The sequence below is a fragment of the Pseudophryne corroboree genome, chromosome 9 (genome assembly GCF_028390025.1).
Source record: "Pseudophryne corroboree isolate aPseCor3 chromosome 9, aPseCor3.hap2, whole genome shotgun sequence".
NCBI lineage: Eukaryota > Metazoa > Chordata > Amphibia > Anura > Myobatrachidae > Pseudophryne > Pseudophryne corroboree.
Genome location: NC_086452.1, coordinates 391,129,584 through 391,156,784, shown reverse-complemented (window position 1 = coordinate 391,156,784; position 27,201 = coordinate 391,129,584). Strand labels below are relative to the sequence as shown.

Sequence of the window (27,201 nt, the reverse complement as noted above, 5' to 3'; positions counted from 1 at the left end):
GCATGCTCTGACACAGTTTTGCTGTCAGAGAATGCTAAAGCTGTGTCAGGGCATGCTGGGATGTATAGTTTCTCAACAGCTGGAGGGCCGCAGTTTGGACATGCCTGACTTAAAGCATCTGCCCAGTTGGACCTGACCTCTGGATCGTTATCCTAGTTTATGTGTAAATTACTGTAAAGTAGGTGCAGTTCTAAATACAAACTGTGCAGTGATTTTTGCCTCACAAATGACCATCAGCGAATAAAAGCCACAAGTTATGAGAAGCACATCACAGAAAAACCTGTCAGTTACTAGCACTTAACAGATGGTGATATCTGTTGTCACAGAGCATGCTGGGAGTTGTAGTTCAACAATAGCTTGAGCCCTCAGTTTCTGTAGCTGAAATAGATGAGGAAAATCCAAAGATGTTTGCACTTAAATTAAGCCTATTAAGTTTTCCGACCACAATTCAAGTATGCATCTCATGTGGGCTCAATAAAACACATATAACAAATGGATTCTCTCAGGAGAAAATAACCACAAGGGATTTGTGTCTGTAAACATTTGTGTTTGCGAGAATGTATTAGAGGAGAAATGGCGGGGATTTCACTCACATGCTATCAATTTAGCTCCTGGCAGCTAACAAGAAACATAAAATGTCCGTTTGTAATTAGTGTTCAGGACAATAAAAGATAGCAGGAAGAGGAAGCACCTAAGGGCTTTCCAGATATTGCAATTCTCTCTGGCTTCTGCTCCTCAGTATAATGGCTAATGCTCCCTTGTAAATACTTTGTGCCACCTGAGGGAAATGGAACACAGCAGCATAATGCAAGTGTGTGTGTGTATATATATATATATATATAATATATATATATATATATATGAGTCTTTATACGGCAATAGGCGGCACTCCAAGGACTACAGTTATAGCAACAACAGAGGAGACAAGCAGACTACTCCATAGATCAACGTTTCAATTTGTAAGAAAACCGTCATCAGGATCATATAACAGACATCACATACAAAACATACTTACATAACCTCGTATCCCCCCGTCAGGAAGCCGTCGCGCCGTCTCCCGGGTCAATGACGCCAATACACGTGCGATGCGCGCCCCCTGGCGCGCCCAGATGACAACCCGGCGTCATGGCAACCCGGCACAACATAACAAACCCCTGTGAACACATAAGTGAGAGACAATTAGTGACAAGCTAACACAAAGTTACAGGCTGATACCAAAAAATACTGTCAATAACGACACCGATGATGGATAAAAAGCGGGTGTCTGGCCAGATATAATGCCGCAAGTGCCATCATTACCCCTAATTGTAGTATATACACATACTCTGAAGTGCGATCAAGTTACAAAAAACAACCCAAAGGCAACATTTCATTTAAACCGCGTGGGGAGACCGTGTCCAAACTGTGAATCCACCGCGATTCTTTCTGTAGCAATACCCTATTGCGATCTCCCCCCCACATTCTCTTAGGTGCTTGGTCTATAATTTAACGCAGGGTACTTAACCCATGATTGAAAGCTTTAAAGTGCCGTGCAACTGTCTGACTGTGTATCCCAGTGTTTTCTAACGCCTGTCTAATCGCAGACCTATGAAGGGCCATCCGTTCTTTAAATTGCCTTGAGGTCTTCCCCACATAGAGGAGACCACAAAGACAATGAATGATGTAAACAACAAATGTGCTAGAGCACGTCAAAACCTGTCGGATGGCACACCTGGCTCCCGTATGTGGGTGCGGAAAAGAACTCCCCGTCTCCATGAAGCTGCACGTGGTGCACCCCGTGCACCTATAGCAACCAGGTTTTTTGGTAAAAAAATTGGTCGGAACCGAATCCTGAGAGGAAGAAATATCATTCTTAACCAACCAATCTTTCAGATTATGATCCCTAGCAAAGCTAGGCATCACTGTAGCATCCCGTAGACACGGCAGATCCTTATCCGTAGTCACAATGGGCCACAATCTTTTAGCACATTTGGCAATCTCCCTGCTGGAGGAATGCAACTTCTGAACAAAAGGGACAACCTCTCTGCCCCCCTTCTTTCCCGGACTCTTCATTAAAGTATTGGCCCTGGGAATTTTGAGCACTTTCTCCTTGGCTTCAATCAAGGCATCATATTTGTACCCCCTCAACATGAACTGGCGTACCATAATGTCAATTTCTTTCTCAGTTTCTATGGGATCATCCGAAATCCGATGAACCCTCAGAAACTGGGAATAAGGCAACCCTTTCTTGATCGCAATGGGGTGCTGACTGGCAAAGTGCAGCATAGTGTTTCTGTCAGTACTTTTCTTGTGCAATCCTGTATGAATCTGACCCTCATGCAGGGAAATACAGACATCTAGATAATTAACACTAACATCACTGATCTCATACGTGTACTTAATAGTAGTATCTTGGGAGTTAACCTGAACCATTAAATCAATGAAGTCCTGTTTAGAACCAGTCCAGATCAGCAGCAAATCGTCTATATACCGCACGAAGAAAAGAATTTTCTCTGCAACAACTGGATCAACAAAAAAGGCATCACGTTCCAGGTCGAACATATAGCAGTTGGCAAACGCGGGGGCCACACATGACCCCATCGCGCATCCCTGCCGCTGTATGTACCACCCCTTATCGAATAGAAAGTAGTTGCGTTTCAAAGTAAGTTCCAGTAATACCAGAAAGAATGATACATCCGGACCATTATAGAGAGGACTCGTGGACAGAAGCCTCCTTGCTGCTCCTAACCCTTCCTGGTGGGGTATATTCGTATACAAGCTCTATGTCCATCGTGCACAGGTGATTGCATCGTACATAGTAAGCTTATATACGAATATATATATATATATGATAAAGTTGTAACGGTTGTGTCTGTACATAGAATTTTTTTGCCAGAAATGTGCTCCTTGGGACCTCCGGTGGGCCCCCTTGCCTGGGCCACCCCCTCCTTAAGGGATCAGGTTCCAGACTGTGCTCTTGAATTATTATACATTAGACATATATTACATTATACTGCACAAGACTATGGTATATTTTCTATAGTGCATTTCTGTTATTAATTTGGTACATTATCATGATGCGCTAGCAGTATTTGTTATATATATATTTATCTAGGTGCCCAGACTATGCACTTACTAATGGTTAGCAAAGCCTCAAAGCATGGCCCCCCACCACATCCCCCCAGTGGGCCCTTCATGCCAGGGCCGGATTAAGCCTTGGGGGTGCCCAGGGCACTTAAGACTGGGGGGCCCCAGTGGAAGGTATGGGGTGTATATTAGATTGTGCAAACCTCCCAACATGTCCCATTCCAAGAGGGACAAAATGCTGTCTACCTGGACTTCCCACTTAATATATATCATTGGCGTGACCTGTGTTGAACTATTTAATTGATAACAAAGGTTTCTCAACACAGGTGATTGCAATCATAAATTAGGAAGGAAGTCCAGGTACTGTAGAGAGCATGTTGTCCTTCCTGGAATGGGTCATGGTGGGAGGTATGGTTTGTGTTTATTAAATTTAAACCAATGGTGTATATTAGTTTTAAACTAATAGTTTAGTAATGCCTGGGTACTGTTTATAGCTCCACCTAATTGAAAGACAACTAGTTCTAAAAAAATTTGTAGCGTAACAAAAACAACTTAACCTTAAAATACACATAGAAAAATAAAATACTGTAATTTATCTTGTCACATGCAAGAATAGCAGCAGCTTCTATACTACTTACATACTGGGACAGGACTCAGGAGGACTCTGTGTGTGTCTCTCTCTAGACCCAAATGGTTTAGTTGCATAACAGTTTACACATGACTCAGACACCCAGGCGAGGGAGGAGGTGAAGCTGGGATCCCTGTGTCACTTACAGCTTTCTCCACCCTACTATCTCTCCTAAAGCTCTGTCGGTAGTTCATGAAACATGATACTCCTGTGTCTTTGCCTGCAATGCACACTGTGCTGCTCGCATTCTGGCTGCTAGTTCTGCTGCTGCTTAAGAGGGAAAGATAGTGATGTCAGTGTGCTCTGGCTGGGGGGCCTCCTGACAAAGGGGGTCCCGGGGTACATTATGCCCTGCGTGTCCCCCCCCCCCCCCCCACCCCACCCCACACACACACCTTAATCTGGCTATGCTTCATGCCCCAGTCTGACACTGTATGTATATAATTAGAATTATATACTTCTAGGGACTGTTTATGAACTATGGAGAAAAAAAAGTTATAATCGGATTCTGCACATGCTCCTCAAGTCCAAAATTATGTAGATAAATATATATATAAACAATATATATATCTCCTATATAATAGCCCAGATCTGTGACTCTGTGCCTGTGTGTATAACGCTGGGCGTGGCTAGGAGCTCTCATTGGGTTAGTACCAGGTCTATCACACCCAGTCCACAGCTGATTGGGTGGGAAACGCCCGCCCTCACAGGTTACATCCAATGGGAGGCTCTGCCCTTTGGCTGCTGTGTGTTCCCAGAGCAGGATTAACAATGGGGCTGCAGCTCCAGGTCCACATCCCAAAATAGACCCATTGTATCTGCAGCAACATACCCTCCAACAATTTACACATAAAAATCGCTACAAATTCGAAAAGGTGGTGTGGCCACGGGTACAGTGGCGTGGCCACGCCCCCTTTCCTATACTTTCAATGGAAGTTTGGAGAGCCAAAAATCCGTACAGACCATACAAAAAAATTGACTGTACCTGCCAAAAAGGTACAGTTGGAGGGTATGCCACTGCATCTGCAGCAAGTCTCTGCGCTGTAGATAGGGGGCAAAAAAAACCTTTTACTGCAGCATTCTATGTCCTGCTGCCAGTCCACCTGCCCCCTCCGGCATCAACAATCCCCACTCCCTAGCCGCAGCGCAGGTGGAACAAAAGCTGCTGCGGCCACCGGCATAGATGTGTATGAAAGCGGCGCAGCAGAAAGCTTTCATAACCCTCCCTGCGCCGCATACTCTCTGAGTCCCGGAGCCGCCTCCTGCGTGTGATGTCACAGAAGTGCCTCCCGGCCACAGCCACACCCAGATCCCCAGGGGCCCTGACTCCGCAACACAGCACCTGGGCTGCCGGCCTGGAAGCCCCGAGATGGCTAATGTAACGGATAGAGTGGGTGATATCGCGGAGGGTAATGTCTGGATGCTGAATAAATGTAAAAGGTGACAGTGCTGTGCAGTGCAGTGCAGTGTCACTGACACTGCACAGCACTTTCACCTTTTACATTGATTCAACAAGTCAGTCAGTTCTGCCAGCTGGTCACTATTGTTAGTGCCGGTGTCCCAATGCGCCGCATTACAATGAAGTAGATGCACTAAATGAACACCATCTACCAGAAGCCCTTAGCGCCGAAGCATTCCGGCCCTTAGGGCTGCTGGGAGCTGTAGTTTATTGAGTGCATCTACTTCCCATAGGAACACGGCACTAACAATAGTGACTGGCTGCTTGGCTGCTGTGCGAGTCTCCGGGAGAGCCACTGCCAAAGGGAGGATAGCAGCTTAGCTGCTTCCAGGCGTAGAAGCAGGAGAAGCATTACCCGCCCCTCCCCCACTTGCAGTACCTCCGGGCCCCATCTGCGGCACCCCCACACCCCTCCTCCACCACCCGCAGTGGTTCTGGACCTCCTCCCCCACTCACGTGGGGGAGGAGTATTAAAAAGTGAAAATTTGATTTAGGATTGTTTAGTTTGTCCCATTACTTTTGGTCCCTTAAAAAGTGGGAGGCACATATAGAAACGTTGTAATCCCTGCACCGTTCACCTGATTTGGATGTAAATACCCTCAAATTAAAGCGGAAAGTCTGCAGTTAAAGCACATCTTGTTTGTTTCATTTCAAATCCATTGTGGTGGTGTATAGAGCCCAAAATATGAGAATTGTGTCGATGTCCCAATATTTATGGACCTGACTGAATATACATATACATATATTGCATACCCTGAATGCAAACAAGGGTGCCTCCTAATGCAATAAATGTGAAAAATACACCAACAATGTGTAAAAAAAAAAAAAGGGGGGGGGGGGGGCTATGAGTGAAACCATTTAAATACAAAGATATATATATATCCCAAGATCTATTTTGCAGGAAAATCCGACTATATATTAATTACTAATCAGCTTATCTTGACTCATGAAGTTGCATTATACATGTCAGTACAGTGGATGGTGCACCAAGTATATACATCAGAATCACTGGTCATGTTACTTGCAACCTTTCAGTGTTACTGTAGGTTAAGTAGCAACGGATTTGGAACCTACAAGATAATATTTGTTTAACTAAAGTGAATTTAGACTGGACTGTCAGATTGATTGCCCCTTGAATTGGATTTTGTGGTTTACATAAAAAAATAGAAAACTGGATTATTGCTTATAGGTGTACTGTCGCAAGAACAAATGCTTACGGATGCAGGTGTAGGTCTCGGGACCAGCTGCTTCTCACATGGGCAGCTTTACGTGGCCAGCTCATGGTAGCCCCAAATATCTTTTTGTGTTAATCCCTGAAGGAAAAACTGCAAATATTGTTTACAAAGACATTTTGTGATCAATGGGCCTTATTCATACCCTGTCGCAGGCGGACAAAAATCACAAACAGCCATTTACGGCTGTCTGCGTATGTGCCGCTGGGAGCCAGGGCTCTATCATGCTGAGCGTGTGTGTGTCTGTGTTTGTGTGTGTGTAGCATTAGCCTATATATACATATATATATAAAAGCAAAAAGTGGCTGCGCATAAAGAATACAAGAAGTCTCTTTAGTATATAACGTCCAAATGTATGTTGCCGCAATCCTCCTTCCAGAGTTCACCAGACTCCTCAGTAATGTAGGGAAAAGAAAAAGAAATGGAGGGCGCAAGGTGAGTATTGGGTCAATAAACTTTACTGCCAATTCTTACACTCACATACATTTCAGTTTAAAGTCACCGGCGCAATGAAGAGAACCAGTGCAGCTTCCGGACGGCTAGCACAGATAGTCACCACGGCTCCCCAGGTGACACAGGCGCTGTAATTTCCAGCTCCACGGACTCCAGCACGAGAAACACCACTCTCCGGTACTCCGGTCAGAAGGTCTCGCCTCATAACTGTATATCTGTATATCTGTAATGGCCAGGCTATAATGATGCTGCACTATATACAACATTACTGACATGTGTAAACTCACCAGTCCCCGCACAGCTCCCGGCCAGTCTGGGGGTAGATGAGGCCAGTAGCCATCAACAGCTGGCCAAAAGGGTCTGTGCATGGCCTGTGCAGGGTGTGGGAGTTGCGAGCACAGGACCCTGCCCCTTTACTGGTGCGCAGTATATATAAATCAGCTGAGCCAATTATCTGCCTCCTTCTCACCCGCATCAGCTGTAGCCGCAGCACTGACCCCTCCTCCTCTCGTCACCACACTGCTCACCCTACATAGGGTCTCACCCCTTCCTGTGGACTGATCCACCTTCCCACACCGGTAAGTGGTCCCACATGTCCCAAGAGCCTTCGCTCTGAGCACTGTGGGTCTGTCTGGTGGTTCCTCAATCCTTTTCCGTTTACTGCTGCTACTTGTTGCTGAGTCCCGGGATAGCAAGCAACCTAGGGTTGCAGCATAGTATATGGAGAAGGGGGTGCAGAGTATGCGGTATATGGCACGAGTAGTATATGGAGGAGGGGGTGCCCTGTATATAGGGGGCACTATTTGGAGAGGTATGGGGGTGCAGTGTGTATAGGGGCAGTATATGGTGGGGTGTGCAGTGTACATAGGGGGTGGGGGGGGTGTCCATGTCCCAAACAGAGCTCTGTTGGGTGCCCAAAAGTGTCCACTGGCGGCGCCACAGAGGTCATTTATTTAACAGCAAGTGGAAATCAATAAAATGAATAGAAAATCCAGTCAAGTGTGAATATAAAATGTCATTATAAATGGCAACTTCCACACCAAAAACCTACCCCTACCCCCTCTGTCTCCCTCCCCAGCACCCTCTCTCCATATGCAGCAAGTGTGAACAGTCAGATTAGCATTTTTTATTAATTAGCAGCAGGCTGTAACATCTCCCTTCATTATCACTTTCATTTGATCTGTGGGGCGACCCCTGGTGGTCGCCGGTGCACTATCTATCTATCTATCTATCTATCTATCTATCTATCTATCTATCTATCTATCTATCTATATATTAGTATATTACAACCCACATATCCTATAACGACTCGGGCACTTAGTGGATGAAGTGGACAAGGATTGTTCAGTAAATGACCAGATCACCAATCACTTCGCCTTGCCAATGAAAGAGAATCTCACAGTGAAGAAAAGGATGGAGAATTCCCTCAATCCCTGCTCTGACCATTGATCTGCTTATATATATATACTGTTAACATATGGTCAGCAACAGGGTCCTTTGCTTGCTAAAATCCGGGTCTGAGAAGTGACAGTATGGCCGTCAGTTGGTTTATTATCTGCCTTTTGTTGTAATTGCCTGAGGTGTGATTGATTGTACACAATAGTGGATTGTACACAAGAGTTGACCATCCAGGAATGACTCTGCACATTCATGGCTGTGCCAGCCGGGAGGCACTCGATATACCGGCTGTCGGGATCCCGGCGCTCAGCATACTGGCGCCGGGATACCGACAACTATTTTCCCTCTTGGGGTGTCCATGACATCCCTGGAGGGAGAATAAATACGCGCGCCACCATGCCCGTAAGGGGCTCTTTTGTACTCACCTCGATGGGTGCCGGGACCCCGCCTGCCGGCCACTCATAGTACACCCGTGCCAGCCTGTATTACTGAATCTTGGGGATGATGTACACAATGATCCAAACTTCATTATGACTCCCATAGATAGGGCTAAATACTTACTGGTAGTTGTAAGGCTGAATTTACTGCTTGGGGTTGCTATTGCTGTAGTCAGCCGGCAGTACCTGGCTCCAACTATCATCCACCAGTAGACTTCTTAAATATGGAGAAGCTCTATCTTGGCCTATAATTAATTTAATCCTTAGGGGTTTATACATCAACGAGGGAGTAATGATCTGGTACTGGGGCCACTGCTCCAAAAAGCAGCTATCTCTGCAATTCCTAATACTCCTTTCAGATTAAATAGCCCCGTCGCACCTTTTGTACACAGGTCCAATCTGGATGCGACCTGGCTGAGACCCCTTTCAGACAGGCGGCTGGACACTGCTGTTCCCAGAGCAATGGCGGCGCTTGGAAATGAGATCATTTCCATGTGCTGGCTCTTCCTATGCTGTAAACTGGTCTAGTGTTGGATCGACAGAGGTTACCCATTTACACTGAGCCTTGCCTGGGGCCATCCTGGATCACTGAACCTGAGTTGGGCCATTTCCACTGACACAAAAATCCGGGTTGATGCACATTCATGCCAGTAGAAAAAGGGGTATAACACTGCTGCAGGAGTAACAGTGTTACTTACCAGTCCAAATACGGCTGACTACACATGCGTATGGGCGCAGGGCACTCAGTGAAGAGGCACTGGAGTGAGCCGGTATGGATCCTATAGGAAGAAGTTGGGCTCTGGGAATCAACGTATTGAGGATTCTGCTTGTGAAAAAGTGGAGTAATTACTGACCCACTTAAATTCACCTGTAAAATTAAGGAAATCCTGAAAACATGCACATTTCAACATTGTCTTTATACTCAGCTCACATTCTCTAAATTTACCTTTTCTTCAACTTGTACTCAAGCCACACATGTTCAATAAATGCACTTTAATTCTGCAGTGATTGCAGCTGCAGCGGTTATACTATGAGGGGTGTGCAATAAGTTTCCAAAGGCACAAAAATTATTATATTTACAAATACAGTGAACTTTATTTTTTTTTTTAAATATTCACCAGAGGAGTCTATGCAAAGTTGCATGTCCTCAAAACACTTGGTCAAGCAGCTGGACTAGTCTGATGCAAGTATGTCTTCTACATGCTGTATGAAAGTCTCCATTGCAGCTTCTGGTGACTTAAAACTAATCCCACGAATCTTGTGGAAACACAGAAAAATCGTATGGGATCAGGTTTGGACTGTACGGTGGATGACCAAGCTCCTGGATGCGTTCATGGGACAGAAAATCCATCACTTTACATAGTTACATAGTTGTTGAGGTTGAAAAAAGACAAATGTCCATCGAGTTCAACCTATATTATAAAAAAATGATTACGTTAATTAAGTGCTGTATCCCTGGATATTTTTTTCCGCTAGGAATTTATCTAATCCATTTTTAAACTTATTGATTGATTCCACCATTACTACCTTCTCTGGCAGATAATTCCAAATCCTTACTGCTCTTACTGTGAAGAACCCTTTTCTCCATTGAGTATGGAATTTATTTTCTTCTAACTTCAGGGGGTGTCCTCGTCAGTAGCGGATCTTGCCACGGGCAAGCAGGACTTTTGCCCGGGGCGCCGCCTTCCGGAGGGCGCCGGCGCCATCCGGAGGGCGCCGCACCAGGGCAAGATCCGCTGCTGCTTTGCTTCCCGCTGCCGCTGGCCGCTGTGAAGGGAAACTAGAGTCTCCCTTCGTGGAGAGGTCCTTTACTGTGCGGTGCACACCACACAGCAAAGGTCCTCTCAACTAAGGGAACTAGACGCGACGCGTCTAGTTTCCCTTCGTGGAGAGGACCTTTGCTGTGCAGTGTGCGATGATGTCATCGCGCACCGCACATTAAAGGACCTCTCCACGAAGGGCTTCACAGCGGGCAGCGGCAGCGGGGGGCACATTTCAGAGCGCTACAGTAGTCTGTACAGGGGGCGTAAATGACCACGCCCCCTGTATGAAGCCACGCCCCCCATTGCCGCCCGGGGCGCACAAAGCCCCAGAACCGGCCCTGGTCCTCGTGTCCTATGTAGTGTTTTTTGGTAAACAAATCGTTTGATAAATCCTTTTATTGTCCCTTAATGTATTTACAGGTTGAGTATCCCATATCCAAAATGCTTGGGACCAGAGGTATTTTGGATATCGGATTTTTCCGTATTGTGGAATAATTGAGTACCATAATGAGATATCATGGTGATGGGACCTAAGTCTTAGCACAGAATGCATTTATGTTTCATATACACCTTATACACACAGCCTGAAGGTCATTTTAGCCAATATTTTTAAAAACTTTGTGCATTAAACAACGTTTATGTACACTGAGCCACAGAAAACAAAGGTTTCATTATCTCAGTCTCACTCAAAAAATTCCGTATTTCGGAATATTTGGATATGGGATACTCAACCTGTATAAATATTAATAATGTCCCCTCTCAGTCGCCTCTTTTCCAGTGTGAACATATATAACCTTTTAAGTTTTTCCTCATAATTCATTGCCGCTAACCCCTTAATCAGTTTAGTGGCTCGCCTCTGAACCCTTTCGAGTTCCAAGATATCTTTTTTTATAGTATGGTGCCCAAAACTGTACACAATATTCCAGGTGTGGCCGCACCAATGATTTATACAGTGGCAGGATTACACTCTCATCCCTTGTCTCCATACCCCATTTTATGCATGCTTACACCTTATTAGCTTTTGTTGCTGCATTTTGACATTGCGTACTGCTACCAAGTTTATTATCGATGAGCACTCCCAAATCTTTTTCAACTACCGTTATCCCTACATTTTCCCCATTTAGTTTATAGGCTGCCTGGTTGTTCTTAGTCCCAAAGTGCATAACTTTACATTTGTCTATATTGAACATCATTCTCCATTTATCCACCCAGACCTCAAGTCTAGTTAAGTCATTCTGTAGAGACTCAACATCCTTGTCTGAATTAATTATTCTACATAGTTTAGTATCATCTGCGAAAATTGACACTGTGCTTTCCAGTCCCTCTCTTAGATCATTAATAAATATGTTAAACAGCAATGGCCCGAGTACTGAACCCTGCGGTATTCCACTGAGTACTGAAGCCCATTCAGAGTACATCCCATTTATCCCCACTCACTGTTCCCTATTAAACAGCCAATTATTCACCCAAGTACAAATAGTGTTTTCTACCCCAATCTTAGTTTGAGAATTAGTCTCCTGTGTGGAACTTTGTCAAAAGCCTTAGCGAAGTCCAAAAACTTTCTTGGACTTGTGGACAAGTTAATTGTTGTGATGGAGAAGGGCACCATGAGGGTGAGCTGTTGGGATGGCACCTGTAAATGGCTTATAAGCACTTGCGGCAGGCATTGTTTGGCATTCCAGTCCTGTGATGGTGCGCTACTGCACGGGTGCTACAGTAGCTACATGACTAGTCTTGACCACAAAAACATCCACCTTCTGCTTGGCCAAGCGGCGCTTTTGTAAAAATTTCTGTGGTGGTGCACCTCGACCTGGGGTCTATTGGGCCGACTGTTGTTTGGGCTCTCAGTCGAAACTGTAGATACAGGATTCATCACCACTGATGATCTCCCAGACAGAGTTTGAGTGGCTGCCATCAAACCTGGCATGATGCGGTGCCAAGTCACCTGAGCCTCCTTCTGCTCTCGAGTCAGCTGATGGGGCACCCAACATGCAGAATCTTGCTCAGGCCAAGCTTTTTGTAGAGTATCAAGCATATGGATCCCCATGAGATGTCTCCTTCTCTAACTGGTCAACGGTCACCAATGGCATCCACCTCAACTTTGACACGCATGGCAGCAATATTGTCCTCAGTGTTGGCAGACACAGGTCGGTCTTAGTGTTCTTCTTCAAAACTCTTCTGCTGTTGTAGACCACTCCTGTAGTCGTAGAAGATCATGTCTCTCCATTGGCCTCTGTTGAGCTCCATAATGAATTAGTGAAGAAAGTGAACATGCTGACTTCTGTGTGCATTGTTGCTTATATACAGTTCTGTGCTTTGACATTTCACAAGAACTTTAGTCAGAGATTACAGTTCACAACCTGACAGTCAAATTGTGTCTACTCCACCTATGCACTGCACATCCAGAAACTAATTGAGCACCACTCGTTTGTTTCCGGAACTAATTGAGCACCACTCGTATAGGTTATCCTATAATAGCCTGTGGGCTGCTGTTTTGCAAATCCTCTGTTTTCTCTGGGTTGTCCCCCAGTGACCCACGTGCAGTGTGCGCCAAGGACATGAACCAGGAATCCATGTTTTAGTGTTATGCTTTCACACTTTTTCTAGCTCTTGGCTAGGATGGGCTCTTATTAGATCCCATCTCCTAGCAAAAATGAATGTGGAAATTTCATTTTCATGTGTTTTGAACTCGCAGTGAGTTCAATGTAAGTATTGGAGCCATTCATCATGCTTCCTTTGCAGAATTATCACTTTCAAAAGGCTGGGATTTCCGTAGGTGTGAGACTTTTATCTTGCTTTTCCATTACAATGAACCAGTGCTGGTCTGTACCCTGTACACAGGATAAGTTCTCACCGGTGCTGCTTCTCCTAGATGATATTGTCTCCCCCCTACAGTGGCTCTGGTCACAGCTCTCCCCAATGCCCCCTCTCTTCACCTGCATCCGCCCGCAGAGTCTGCTGTTCCCGGGTACCTGCTCCTAACTGCATCCTCACGTGGAAGCTCCAGTTAGGTAATAGGGAGACAGCATGGAGGGAATATACCACACCCTTTCAGGTACAAATGATTGCCACACATGCAGCATAATCCGTGCCAAACTCATAGTACTGGTTCCATAATGCAGCTGGTGTGGCTCCTAAAGTATCACCACGCCCAAAATGATCAGTCGATTTTGAGCTACATCCATAGATGTGCGCAGGAGCCAACAGGGTGTGCCGCTGGAACTTCATCTCTCTGCCGAGTCACGGACTACCTACTCTACCCCTTGCTCTGGAACATAGACTGCTCCAAGAGGTCTGTGTCCTGGAGGGGTGGGGGGTGTAGTCCATAATGTGGCGGAGGGGGGAATTTCCGGCGCGGTACACCTGTGTCGGCTCCTGCTATGTCCATATGTGTAAATGCAGTTGGTAAATGAGCAATGTCAGACTGTATTTGCTATCAACTGCTGTGTATACTTACAATCCCCAAAGTTGTAAAACCTGCATTGAAAGTACAAAATGGACACATCTTTCCTTTAGGCCACCCATGTTTCTCGCCAAATTGGTAAGTGGTCCTGTAGATTCAGAGTTAGAAACAAGTAAAAAAAGGAGCAATTTGCACTTTGGCCATGTTGCACTGCAGGTGGGGCAGATTTAACATTTTCAGATAAATCTATACTACAGATTCATTTCAGTGCAAAAATAAAGCTGTCCAGTATTTGTTTACTACATATTCAAGCAGTCAGTATCTTCCCTGCATGCAATAAATAAATGCATTTGCACCTCCTGGATTGCAACATGGTCTGTTCCAAAAGCAAATTGCTCCTAACTCTGAATCAGGTACCTTTGGTATACTGTGCCTGTGTATCTCACAGGGAAGGAGCAGGGCTCTATGCTGCCGGCACTAGGAAGTAAAGCACTGCCCAAACGTCTTTAGGACACTGCAGATAGCTCCATATATGGCAGGGTGTGTGCCCAGAACGTCCTTAAGATGCTCTGGGCGGCTCTGCAGCAGTGCTACTGGCTGTAGGATGCCGTTACAGGTGTAGGTGCCATGGAGCAGTGATGGAGCCTCGCCAAGGCCCCTGCTCCCTGGATGACAGCACCACTCGCACACCCCTAGTTATGGCCCTGGTATCCCAGTATATCATCAGGGAAATAACCTTGCAAACCTAAACTGTCTTTCTCTGACGTCCTAGTGGATGCTGGGGACTCCGTAAGGACCATGGGGAATAGACGGGCTCCGCAGGAGACTGGGCACACTATAAGAAAGATTTGGTACTACCTGGTGTGCACTGGCTCCTCCCTCTATGCCCCTCCTCCAGACCTCAGTTAGATTTCTGTGCCCGGCCGAGCTGGATGCACACTAGGGGCTCTCCTGAGCTCCTAGAAAGAAAGTATATGTTAGGTTTTTTTATTTTACAGTGAGACCTGCTGGCAACAGGCTCACTGCAACGAGGGACTAAGGGGAGAAGAAGCGAACCTACCTGCTTGCAGCTAGCTTGGGCTTCTTAGGCTACTGGACACCATTAGCTCCAGAGGGATCGACCACAGGACCCGTCCTTGGTGTTCGTTCCCGGAGCCGCGCCGCCGTCCCCCTTACAGAGCCAGAAGCAAGAAGATGGTCCGGAAAATCGGCGGCAGAAGACTTCAGTCTTCACCAAGGTAGCGCACAGCACTGCAGCTGTGCGCCATTGCTCCTCATACACACTTCACACTCCGGTCACTGAGGGTGCAGGGCGCTGGGGGGGGGGGGGCGCCCTGAGCAGCAATAAAATCACCTTGGCTGGCAAAATAACCACAATATATTGCCCCAGAGGCTATATATGTGGTAATTACCTCTGCCAGAATACAGAAAAAAGCGGGAGAAAAGTCCGCCGAAAAAGGGGCGGAGCCATCTCCCTCAGCACACTGGCGCCATTTCTCCCTCACAGTTCCGCTGGAAGGAAGCTCCCTGACTCTCCCCTGCAGTCTACACTACAGAAAAGGGTAAAAAAGAGAGGGGGGGCACAAAATTGAGGCGCAGTAAATATTATAGCACCTATAGGGGACATAATTCAGTTAGTCCCTGCATTATATAGCGCTCTGGTGTGTGCTGGCATACTCTCTCTCTGTCTCCCCAAAGGGCTTTTGTGGGGTCCTGTCTCCTTTAAGAGCATTCCCTGTGTGTGTGTGCGGTGTGTCGGTACGGCTGTCGACATGTTTGATGAGGAGACTTATGTGGAGGCGGAGCAGATGCCTATAAATGTGATGTCACCCCCTGCGGGGCAGACACCTGAGTGGATGGACTTATGGAAGGAATTACGTGCAAGTGTCGACTCCTTACATAAAAAATTTGACGACATGCCAAATGCGGGACAGCCGGCTTCTCAGCTCGTGCCTGCCCAGGCAATTCAAAGGCCATCAGGGGCTCTAAAACGCCCACTACCTCAGATGGCAGACACAGATGTCGACACGGATACTGATACCAGTGTCGACGACGATGAGTCAAATTTAATGTCCACTAGGGCCATTCGTTGCATGATTGAGGCAATGAAAGAGGTTTTACACATTTCTGATATGAACCCAGGTACCTCAAAAAAGGGTATTATGTTTGGGGAGAAAAAACTACCAATAGTTTTTCCCCATCTGAAGAATTAAATGAAGTGTGTGAAGAAGCGTGGGCTTTCCCTGATAAAAAATTGGTGATTTCAAAAAAATTACTAATGGCGTTCCCTTTCTCGCCAGAGGATAGGTCACGTTGGGAAACTCCCCCTAGGGTGGATAAAGCGCTCACACGTTTGTCTAAAAAGGTGGCACTACCGTCTCCGGATACGGCCGCCCTAAAGGAACCTGCTGATAGAAAGCAGGAGGCTATCCTAAAGTCTATATATACACACACTGGTGTGATACTGAGACCAGCTATTGCTTCAGTGTGGATGTGCAGTGCTGCTGCTGCTTGGTCAGATTCCCTGTCGGAAAATATTGACACCCTAGACAGGGACACGATATTGCTAACCGTAGAGCATATAAAAGACTCAGTCTTGTACATGAGAGATGCACAGAGGGAGATCTACCGGCTGGCATCTAGAATAAGCGCATTGTCCATTTCTGCTAGGAGAGGCTTATGGACTCGGCAGTGGACAGGAGATGCAGATTCTAAAAGGCACATGGAAGTTTTGCCTTATAAGGGTGAGGAGTTATTCGGGGATGGTCTCTCAGACCTTGTTTCCACAGCAACAGCTGGGAAGTCAGCATTTTTGCCCCATGTCCCCTCACAGCCTAAGAAAGCGCCGTATTATCAGGTACAGTCCTTTCGACCCCAGAAAAACAGGCGGGGAAAAGGCGGGTCCTTTCTGTCTAGAGGCAGAGGAAGGGGAAAAAAGCTGCACCACGCAGCAGGTTCCCAGGAACAAAAGTCCTCCCCCGCTTCTTCCAAATCCGCCGCATGACGGTGGGGCTCCACAGGCGGAGCCAGGTACGGTGGGGGGCTGCCTCAAAAATTTCAGCGATCAGTGGGTTCGCTCACGGGTGGATCCCTGGATCCTTCAAGTTGTATCTCAGGGGTACAAGCTGGAATTCGAGGCGCCTCCCCCCCGCCGTTTCCTCAAATCGGCCTTACCGACAACTCCCTCGGGCAGGGAGGCTGTACTAGAGGCAATTCACAAGCTGTATTCCCAGCAGGTGATAGTGAAAGTACCCCTACTTCAACAAGGACGGGGTTACTATTCCACACTGTTTGTGGTACCGAAACCGGACGGTTCGGTGAGACCCATTTTAAATTTGAAATCCTTGAACACATACATAAAAAGATTCAAGTTCAAGATGGAATCGCTCAGGGCGGTTATTGCAAGCCTGGACGACGGGGATTACATGGTATCCCTGGACATCAAGGATGCTTACCTGCATGTCCCAATTTACCTTCCTCACCAGGAGTACCTCAGATTTGTGGTACAGGATTGCCATTACCAATTCCAGACACTACCGTTTGGACTGTCCACGGCACCGAGGGTGTTTACTAGAGATGAGCGGGTTCGGTTTTACTCGGTTTTACTCGGTTCTCAAAACGGCATCTAATTGGCTCACGGATGTCACGTGTTTTGGATAGCCAATAAGGGTCGGTTTTGAGAACCGAGTAAAACCGAGTAAAACCGAATCCGCTCATCTCTAGTGTTTACCAAGGTAATGGCAGAAATGATGATACTCCTTCGAAAAAAGGGAGTTTTAATTATCCCGTACTTGGACGATCTCCTAATAAAGGCGAGGTCCAGGGAGCAGTTACTGGTCGGAGTAGCACTATCTCGGGAAGTGCTACAACAGCATGGCTGGATTCTAAACATTCCAAAGTCACAACTGGTTCCTTTCACACGCTTACTGTTCCTGGGGATGATTCTGGACACAGAACAGAAAAAAGTGTTTCTCCCGCAGGAGAAAGCCAAGGAGCTGTCATCTCTAGTCAGAGACCTCCTAAAACCAAAACGGGTATCGGTGCATCACTGCACACGAGTCCTGGGAAAAATGGTGGCTTCATACGAAGCAATTCCGTTCGGCAGGTTCCATGCAAGGACCTTCCAGTGGGACCTCTTGGACAAGTGGTCGGGATCGCATCTTCAGATGCATCAACTGATAACCCTGTCTCCAAGGACCAGGGTGTCTCTACTGTGGTGGCTGCAGAGTGCTCATCTTCTAGAGGGCCGCAGATTCGGCATACAGGACTGGGTCCTGGTGACCACGGATGCCAGCCTTCGGGGCTGGGGCGCAGTCACACAGGGAAGAAATTTCCAGGGACTTTGGTCAAGTCAGGAGTCGTCCCTACACATAAACATTCTGGAACTGAGGGCCATTTACAATGCCCTAAGTCAGGCAAGGCCCCTGCTTCAAAACCAACCAGTTCTGATCCAATCAGACAACATCACGGCAGTCGCCCATGTAAACCGACAGGGCGGCACAAGAAGCAGGGTGGCGATGGCAGAAGCCACAAGGATTCTCCGATGGGCGGAAAATCACGTACTAGCACTGTCAGCAGTGTTCATTCCGGGAGTTGACAACTGGGAAGCAGACTTCCTCAGCAGACACGACCTACACCCGAGAGAGTGGGGACTTCATCCAGAAGTCTTCCTACTGTTGGTAAACCATTGGGAAAGGCCACAGGTGGACATGATGGCGTCCCGCCTCAACAAAAAGCTAAAGAGATATTGCGCCAGGTCAAGGGACCCTCAGGCGATAGCTGTGGACGCTCTAGTGACACCGTGGGTGTACCAGTCGGTTTATGTGTTCCCTCCTCTGCCTCTCATACCAAAGGTTCTGAGAATAATAAGAAGGCGAGGAGTAAGAACGATACTCGTGGTTCCGGATTGGCCAAGAAGAGCTTGGTACCCGGAACTTCAAGAAATGTTATCAGAGGACCCATGGCCTCTGCCGCTCAGACAGGATCTGCTACAGCAGGGGCCCTGTCTGTTCCAAGACTTACCGCGGCTGCGTTTGACGGCATGGCGGTTGAATTCCGGATCCTAAAGGAGAAGGGCATTCCGGAGGAAGTCATTCCTACGCTGATAAAAGCCAGGAAAGAAGTAACCGCAAACCATTATCACCGCATTTGGCGAAAATATGTTGCGTGGTGTGAGGCCAGGAAGGCCCCTACAGAGGAATTTCAGCTGGGTCGTTTTCTGCACTTCCTACAGTCAGGAGTGACTATAGGCCTAAAATTGGGTTCCATTAAGGTCCAGATTTCGGCTCTGTCGATTTTCTTCCAGAAAGAACTGGCTTCACTGCCTGAAGTTCATACTTTTGTAAAGGGAGTGCTTCATATTCAGCCCCCTTTTGTGCCTCCTGTGGCACCTTGGGATCTCAATGTGGTGTTTGAGTTTCCTAAAATCACATTGGTTTGAACCACTTAAAACCGTGGATCTGAAATATCTCACGTGGAAAGTGGTCATGTTATTGGCCTTGGCTTCGGCCAGGCGTGTGTCAGAATTGGCGGCTTTGTCATGTAAAAGCCCTTATCTGATTTTCCATATGGATAGGGCAGAATTGAGGACTCGTCCCCAGTTTCTCCCTAAGGTGGTATCAGCTTTTCACTTGAACCAACCTATTGTGGTGCCTGCGGCTACTAGGGACTTGGAGGATTCCAAGTTACTGGACGTAGTCAGGGCCTTGAAAATTTATGTTTCCAGGACGGCTGGAATCAGGAAAACTGACTCGCTTTTTATCCTGTATGCACCCAACAAAATAGGTGCTCCTGCTTCTAAGCAGACTATTGCTCGCTGGATTTGTAGCACAATTCAGCTGGCGCATTCTGCGGCTGGATTGCCGCATCCTAAATCAGTGAAAGCCCATTCCACAAGGAAAGTGGGCTCATCTTGGGCGGCTGCCCGAGGGGTCTCGGCTTTACAACTTTGCCGAGCTGCAACTTGGTCAGGGGCAAACACGTTTGCTAAATTCTACAAATTTGATACCCTGGCTGAGGAGGACCTTGAGTTCTCTCATTCGGTGCTGCAAAGTCATCCGCACTCTCCCGCCCGTTTGGGAGCTTTGGTATAATCCCCATGGTCCTTACGGAGTCCCCAGCATCCACTAGGACGTCAGAGAAAATAAGAATTTACTCACCGGTAATTCTATTTCTCGTAGTCCGTAGTGGATGCTGGGCGCCCATCCCAAGTGCGGATTGTCTGCAATACTTGTATATAGTTATTGCCTAACTAAAGGGTTATTGTTGAGCCATCTGTTGAGAGGCTCAGTTATATTTCATACTGTTAACTGGGTTTAATATCACGAGTTATACGGTGTGATTGGTGTGGCTGGTATGAGTCTTACCCGGGATTCAAAATCCTTCCTTATTGTGTCAGCTCTTCCGGGCACAGTATCCTAACTGAGGTCTGGAGGAGGGGCATAGAGGGAGGAGCCAGTGCACACCAGGTAGTACCAAATCTTTCTTATAGTGTGCCCAGTCTCCTGCGGAGCCCGTCTATTCCCCATGGTCCTTACGGAGTCCCCAGCATCCACTACGGACTACGAGAAATAAAATTACCGGTGAGTAAATTCTTATATTTACCTTTATTTTTATTTCTATTGTCTATAGCTACATCAAAGATTGTATAAAGTAGGCATATTTGGTAGCACTAGCATAAGGAGAATTTGCTAATTATTCTGATATGCTACTAAAGAAAGGGATTAGGTGACAGCCGGAACGATCCAGACACCGTAACACCAGACTGGACCAGCTACCTCACCTAAAGAAATCCCTATTTATCTTGAAAAAAAAATACATACTTTACTAAAGAATGAAAAAAGTTATTCCCAATGAAATTTTTAGATTGCTAATATTCCAAAGCTGGAGTGGTCATTAAGGCCTTAGAAATGGGTTAAAGGAACTCTGGCCCTCATTCCGAGTTGTTCGCTCGCTAGCCGCTTTTCGCAGCATTACACACGCTAAGCCGCCTCCTACTGGGAGTGAATCTTCGCATAGCAGAATTGCGAACGAAGTATTCGCAATATTGCGAAAAGATTTTTCTGTGCAGTTTCTGAGTAGCTCGAGACTTACTCTTCCAGTGCGATCAGTTCAGTGCTTGTCGTTCCTGGTTTGACGTCACAAACACACCCAGCGTTCGCCCAGACACTCCCCCGTTTCTTCAGCCACTCCCGCGTTTTTCCCAGAAACGGCAGCGTTTTTTCACACACACCCATAAAACGGCCAGTTTCCACCCAGAAACACCCACTTCCTGTCAATCACACTACGATCACCAGAACGAAGAAAAAACCTCGTAATGCCGTGAGTAAAATACCAAACATCTTAGCAAATTTACTTGGCGCAGTCGCAGTGCGAACATTGCGCATGCGCAATTAGCGGAAAATCGCTGCGATGCGAAGAAAATTACCGAGCGAACAACTCGGAATGAGGGCCTCTGTTATTTTCTTTAATAATTTTGTATAGGAGCCCTGCTTCTCCCCCAATTTTCACCTCAGAACATGGGACGTGAAGTGAGCTGAGCAATATTAAGCAATGAGAACTGGTCAGGTATCGGCTGTTCTAGTAAATATAAGATGAAAATACTGTTATATGTTTGTGTCCATGTTTCAAGTCAGGATCTTACATTAAAGTCTCTGCTTGTAAACAATGAAATATTGCTTTTCTGGACTGCTATGTTCCCATGCTGCCCCCCATTCTTTTCATCACCCCTCGCCTTGTCCCTCAGCAGCCCGGATTAATTGTGCGCTCAGAGAGTGGAGCTCCGTCATCATAGCAGGAATGCTGGAATTCCTCTTCATTTGTGCCTTCTTCCTTCGTCTTATCAGTCTCATCTAATCAGGTTGTTGCTGCAGCCTGAAACCGTGACCCGTGAGGATATTGAGCAGTTTGTTGGCCATTAATTCCTCTACAGAGTTGTTTAACAAACACTTAGTTCTATATCGCCCTTTCACAGAAAATGTGTTGTTTTTATTGAGAGTATTTGACTGACGCTTGAGTTGTACTTAAGGCCCATCTCACATTGTGCTCTGGTAAGAACATAGGGGTCTGTGCATCAAAGACGTGGTTAAGGAATGGTCATTTTGTGTCTTAAATATGTTTGCAAATATTTTTTTGGGGTACATTGGCATAGAGATCCTACTAGTGTCAGTTTTGTAAATAAAAAGGTATTAAAAAAAAGTTTGCTCATAGTTACAAAGCGCTATAATGGCAGTTATTTTATGGTATGAGGCATAGATGCTGACTTTTTACCCAGGACACTGGGATATGCCGGAGGGGAGGTGGTGTTGTGGTGGAGTGTGCAGGGGCATGATTTCACAAATTGCATAATTGCTGTCTAATCTCCGCTGCAATATGCAGCAGGGGGTTGGGCAATGATGACATGCTTTACTGGGGGAGTGGGCAGATGAGGTAGGTTGGCCTACTCTCTCCGGGAAAAGTTGCTGAAAATCAGCAGACAGTAAGTGTGGTACAGGGTAGGTTATTAATTATGTGGATAGAAACATATAATTTGACGGCAGATAAGAACCACTTGGCCCATCTAGTCTGCCCATTTTTTGGGGGGGGATCTCGATATGTTATACCGAAGTTTACTTAACTGTGCCCCATAGGAAAAATAGACAGGTGGCTAATCTGAACCATCCTTCAGAGGCCTTGATCTCCTGTTCTCGACATGTGCAAGTTCATAGCAGGCACAGTGAAGCTTCCTTAGTTCAGTTTTGCAATGAGGCCCAAATATGTCTTCAGTGTACCTGAAGGAACACCAAGAGGAGGCCCCAGTTTTCACAATGGACATTGCCATGTGGGCACACTTTAGCATCTCCCCCCTTGTATCAGGTTCTGACTGTTGGATGACGGGGTGGTCTTCTGTATGCCGGCGGTCGGGCTCCCGGCGCTCAGTATACCGACTGTAATCACTAAACAATCTCTGTGATGTATTGTGCAATATGGCGGCACTTTATAAATAAAGGCTAACAAGTAAATTATAGTCTATTAATTAGATTAGGTGGTACGAGGAGACAGAGTCATGGGCCCGACCTCCCTTGAGAAACTTGTGGAGAAATGTATAGGGAAGATCTCAATAAAGTATACTAGTTCAGGTAGGATTGTCAACTTCATAACATTTACTCTGCCTAACAAAAAAAGAAGTTTCACTTATCAAATCCTAAACTAGGATCTAATTTCAGTAAGTTTAGGGGGAAAATTAGCACTTAAAAAAAGAAAAGAAAGATCTATGGACCTAGTGATTTACATCCAAAAATATTTAGTATGAGATGGGTGGCGCTTGAAGGCAAACGCATTTTGCAGACCGTTGATTATCCAGTCCGGTGCACTAATATTCAGCGCAATGGATTTAGCTTGGTTGATTTCAAATGAAAATGTTGCTGAATGTCTCAACTTTTCCATACAGTAGGTCAGCAATCAACACTACATGATTGAAGGTAGTCTGTTCACGCTTGTGCAGTAACACTTTTGCGGCTGCTACTTAGTAACCAAGATACTATGATAGGACTCGTGGGGACACATGCTTTTCAGAGCAGCTATCCCAGCACCTGAGTGATACTGAATTGCTCTGGTAGTTTGCCTTGCTGAGAGTTGTGGCAGCAAATTGCAAATACCTAAATAACAGGGGCCACTCAAGGCTGTATAATGAATATGCCCCAGAGAGAGTGGAGTTTAGAGAGACAGGAGAGGCCCAGAGCCAAGTGTGTTCAGAAGGAGCCATTTCATCTGATAAAATTCCTTTTCTGCAACAGTGGACAGCAAAATAATGGGTACTGTATATGGGTAGTTTTGTCCTGAGTTCTCTATACCAACAACATCACTATGGATCAAGTCTGAGAGTGAGGCATTTAGCGAGTGATTTAAAGTCTCGATTCAGTAATTAAACGGGGCAATTGCTCACACACTGACTTGGGTCCTTGAGGTGATATGTATTTCAATTGCCTGGGAGGTGAAGTACTGTATCTAGCAGCAGCGCTTTCATTCAGAGGGGTATATTCAATTAGCAGTGATAACGGACTTTTCACGTGAAAAGTCCGGTTTTCGGGTGAAAAAACGAACTTTTCACGTGAAACGCAATTACAGGCTATTCAATTATCCTGGAAAATTTATCGGTGATCATTTTTTCACTAATTTCACTTCACCTTCTCTGAAGCAGGTGAAAAGTTGGGAAAAGTCACTATTTTAAGGTAAAAATGTTTGGATATGATACAGAACTCCTGGGACACCCCCCTTAATGACTAATTAGGCACGTTGAAGTTTTTAATTATTTTTAATTGGCCAATAATGACATGTCATTTTTGGGGTGAAAAAGTAAAAAGTCATGGAAATTGGGGTTCAAGGTATGGGACAGATATATTGGGGTGCTTTATGAGTGGGACAGGTGTTTTTTAGGCTTGCAGATGGGAGTAATCGGTCTGTTTCCACTTTTTTTTTTTAAAGTACCCTAAAATGACCCAAATATATACTTATACCCATTTTCATGTACCCCAAATTTAATGAGAGCATTTATTTTGCTCAAAAAAAATAGCTTTCTATAATTTTTTTGCATTTTAAAAAAAATGCATATAACAGCCATTTCACACAATTTAAGTCACCAAAAACGCTCTAATGTGATCTCTAACACACTTCTCTTCTGTTTTCCTATGTTAGTTTAGCATTTTTTTGGGGTACAGGCTGATTTCCCCATTTTCACCTGCACTTTTCACTGCAAGAATTTTCACGTGAATCCCGGTCGGAATTGAATAGGTCGAAAAACGGAGCGTTTTCGCGGCAATTTTCGGCCGATTGCCGCGAAAAATTTTCGGGCGCAAAATTGCCGCGAATTTGCGGATAATTGAATACCCCACAGAGTCTGAATGGGGACTGGTGCTACAGGAGGTTTAAAGGATTTTTAGTAGAAGATGGTGAACTTCTCAGGGAGTAGTATCTATCATTGCCTAGAGCTACATAATGGTAAAAGTGTAGTAAGCATCATGATGCAATTCCTATCATCGTAGTCCTATTTCATGACCTCATACAACAGGACGGGGTCATGATGATGCAATTTCGGTAGCAAATCGCTTCATCAATCATCCGCATCTGCCCACTTCTCTAGAGAAATTGGTGGGATCCAGAAGGCTTGCCTGCTCTGCTGGGGAACATGTGGATCTCCCTGAAATTCAGTTGTAGGAGTAAGCATGCTCTGGAAATGATGGATAAAACCTGATTAGATGATCAGCTGTCAGTAATGACCAAAATAAATGCTACAAATTAAAGAATAAATGTACAGTATGCCAAGTTTTTTGTTTGTTTTTTTTTCCATTAAAATCTCTCCCTCCTACGAACTAGTTAAGCCACATCATTCTCATCACCATGACCTCTGTGGCACACTAATTGCGCCGGGAATTTAAAAGAAAAGTTACATTTTAAATGGAATTATAATTTACGTAAGTAAGTAAAGAGGAGGTGCTTATGTTAAGACCTGTTAGGTGTTACTTTAAAGTTTTACATGTACTTTCCATTATCTCTTTAAATGTTGCACTGTATCTTTTTATTGGAGGAATGGCTGTAGAAATAAGTAGTGTTCTGTATTCACCGGTTCTGCCCATATCAATTCACACCCACTTCCTTTCTCATTATAAGCACCATGTGACTCCTGGTTATTTGAGATGCAAATGTGGTTTACTTCACAGTGACTTCATAGCTTTCTGTTGACTGTTGGGACTTAGCTGTCATTTTTTACCAGAAGTTCCCATATCATAGTTTACAACCCGAGCCAAAGTTTTTTTGCAAATTAATGTTCACACTGCAAGGTCCGAAATTAGCATGACACAATCTAGAAGTTTGCTTTACCTTGTGATCTCTGCCATGTTTTTTTCTGAATTTTGGAGGGCTACCAAACAACCTATATTTATTCAGCTTCTTTCGCCTTGATCGGTTCACTGATCTTTCATCATAGTGATGAACTGTTTCCTTTCCCAGTGTACTCTGAAAAGGCACCAGTGTTATGCCTAATTAATCCTTAGGCCCTATGCTTTTAATATCCAGGAACTGAGCAGAGCTGTTGACTGCTGACAGCATTCCTACTCCAGTGCTGCCTCAGTACTAATATTCTAGCTCTTGTTTCTCTTACACAAGCCTGGGGTGCATGAAACGTCATCATACTATAAACATAAACAAAAGGGGCTTAAGATCCCAAATAGGAAAAATTAAGATAGAACTTGAAGGTTGAGAAAACTGCCCATGTCTATTCCGCTCCCTTTTCCTTTTCTTTTTTGTCTTTTTTTAATTTTGTTACCATATCTTATTACTGTACAAATATTATTTTACAGCATTAAAAACTGTTTTAATCTAGAGATGTGCGGCGGGCACTTTTCGTGTTTTGGTTCTGGTTCCATGCTCATGTTTTGGATCTGGATTGGTTTTGCCAAAACCACCCTTTCGTGATTTGGTTTTGGATCTGGATGATTTTTGAAAAAAAACATGAAAACAGCTAAAATCACATAATTTGGGGGTAATTTTGATCCTACTGTATTATTAACCTCAATAACATTCATTTACACTCATTTCCAGTCTATTCTGAACACCTCACAATATTGTTTTTAGGCCAAAAGGTTGCACCGAGGTGGCTGGATGACTAAGCTAAGCGACACAAGTGTGCGGCACAAACACCTGGCCCATCTAGGAGTGGCACTGCAATGGCAGACAGGATGGCACTTAAAAAAACTAGGCCCCAAACAGCACATCATGCAAACAAGAAAAAGAGGTGCATTGAAGTAGCTGTATGACTAAGCTAAGCGACACAAGTGTGCGGCACAAACACCTGGCCCATCTAGGAGTGGCACTGCAATGGCAGACAGGATGGCACTTAAAAAAACTAGGCCCCAAACAGCACATCATGCAAACAAGAAAAAGAGGTGCAATGAAGTAGCTGTATGACTAAGCTAAGCGACACAAGTGTGCGGCACAAACACCTGGCCTATCTAGGGGTGGCACTGCAGTTGCAGGCAGGATGGCACTTAAAAAAAACTAGGCCCCAAACAACACATTATGCAAAGAAGAAAAAGAGGTGCAATGAGGTAGCTGTATGACTAAGCTAAGCGAAACAAGTGTACGGCACAAACACCTGGCCTATCTAGAGGTGGCACTGCAGTTGCAGACAGGATGTCACTTAAATAACTAAGCCCCAAACAGCACATTATGCAAAGAAGAAAAAGAGGTGCAATGAGGTAGCTGTATGACTAAGCTAAGCAACACAACTGTGCGGCACAAACAACATGGGACATGCTGGAATTTGCCCAGATGTAATACATGCACAATATTGGTGGCACAGCAGAGCGTACCCCTAAACCCCCCCCCCCC

The 27,201-nt window shown here is 45.5% G+C and overlaps 1 protein-coding gene and 1 long non-coding RNA gene across 10 annotated transcripts in view; one reads left to right on the top strand and one right to left on the bottom strand.

The window, feature by feature from the left end:
- ERC2 (ELKS/RAB6-interacting/CAST family member 2) overlaps positions 1–27,201 on the top strand; it is a 2,157,515-nt gene that overhangs the window by 2,020,690 nt on the left and 109,624 nt on the right. The gene's annotated exons all lie outside the window — the stretch shown is intronic.
- Positions 1–27,201, bottom strand: part of LOC134958319 (uncharacterized) — a 113,278-nt gene that overhangs the window by 20,030 nt on the left and 66,047 nt on the right. For both annotated transcript variants that reach the window (XR_010186956.1, XR_010186957.1), the window contains exon 3: positions 1,016–1,154. This is a non-coding gene — a long non-coding RNA (uncharacterized LOC134958319). The remainder of the gene's footprint in view (positions 1–1,015; positions 1,155–27,201) is intronic.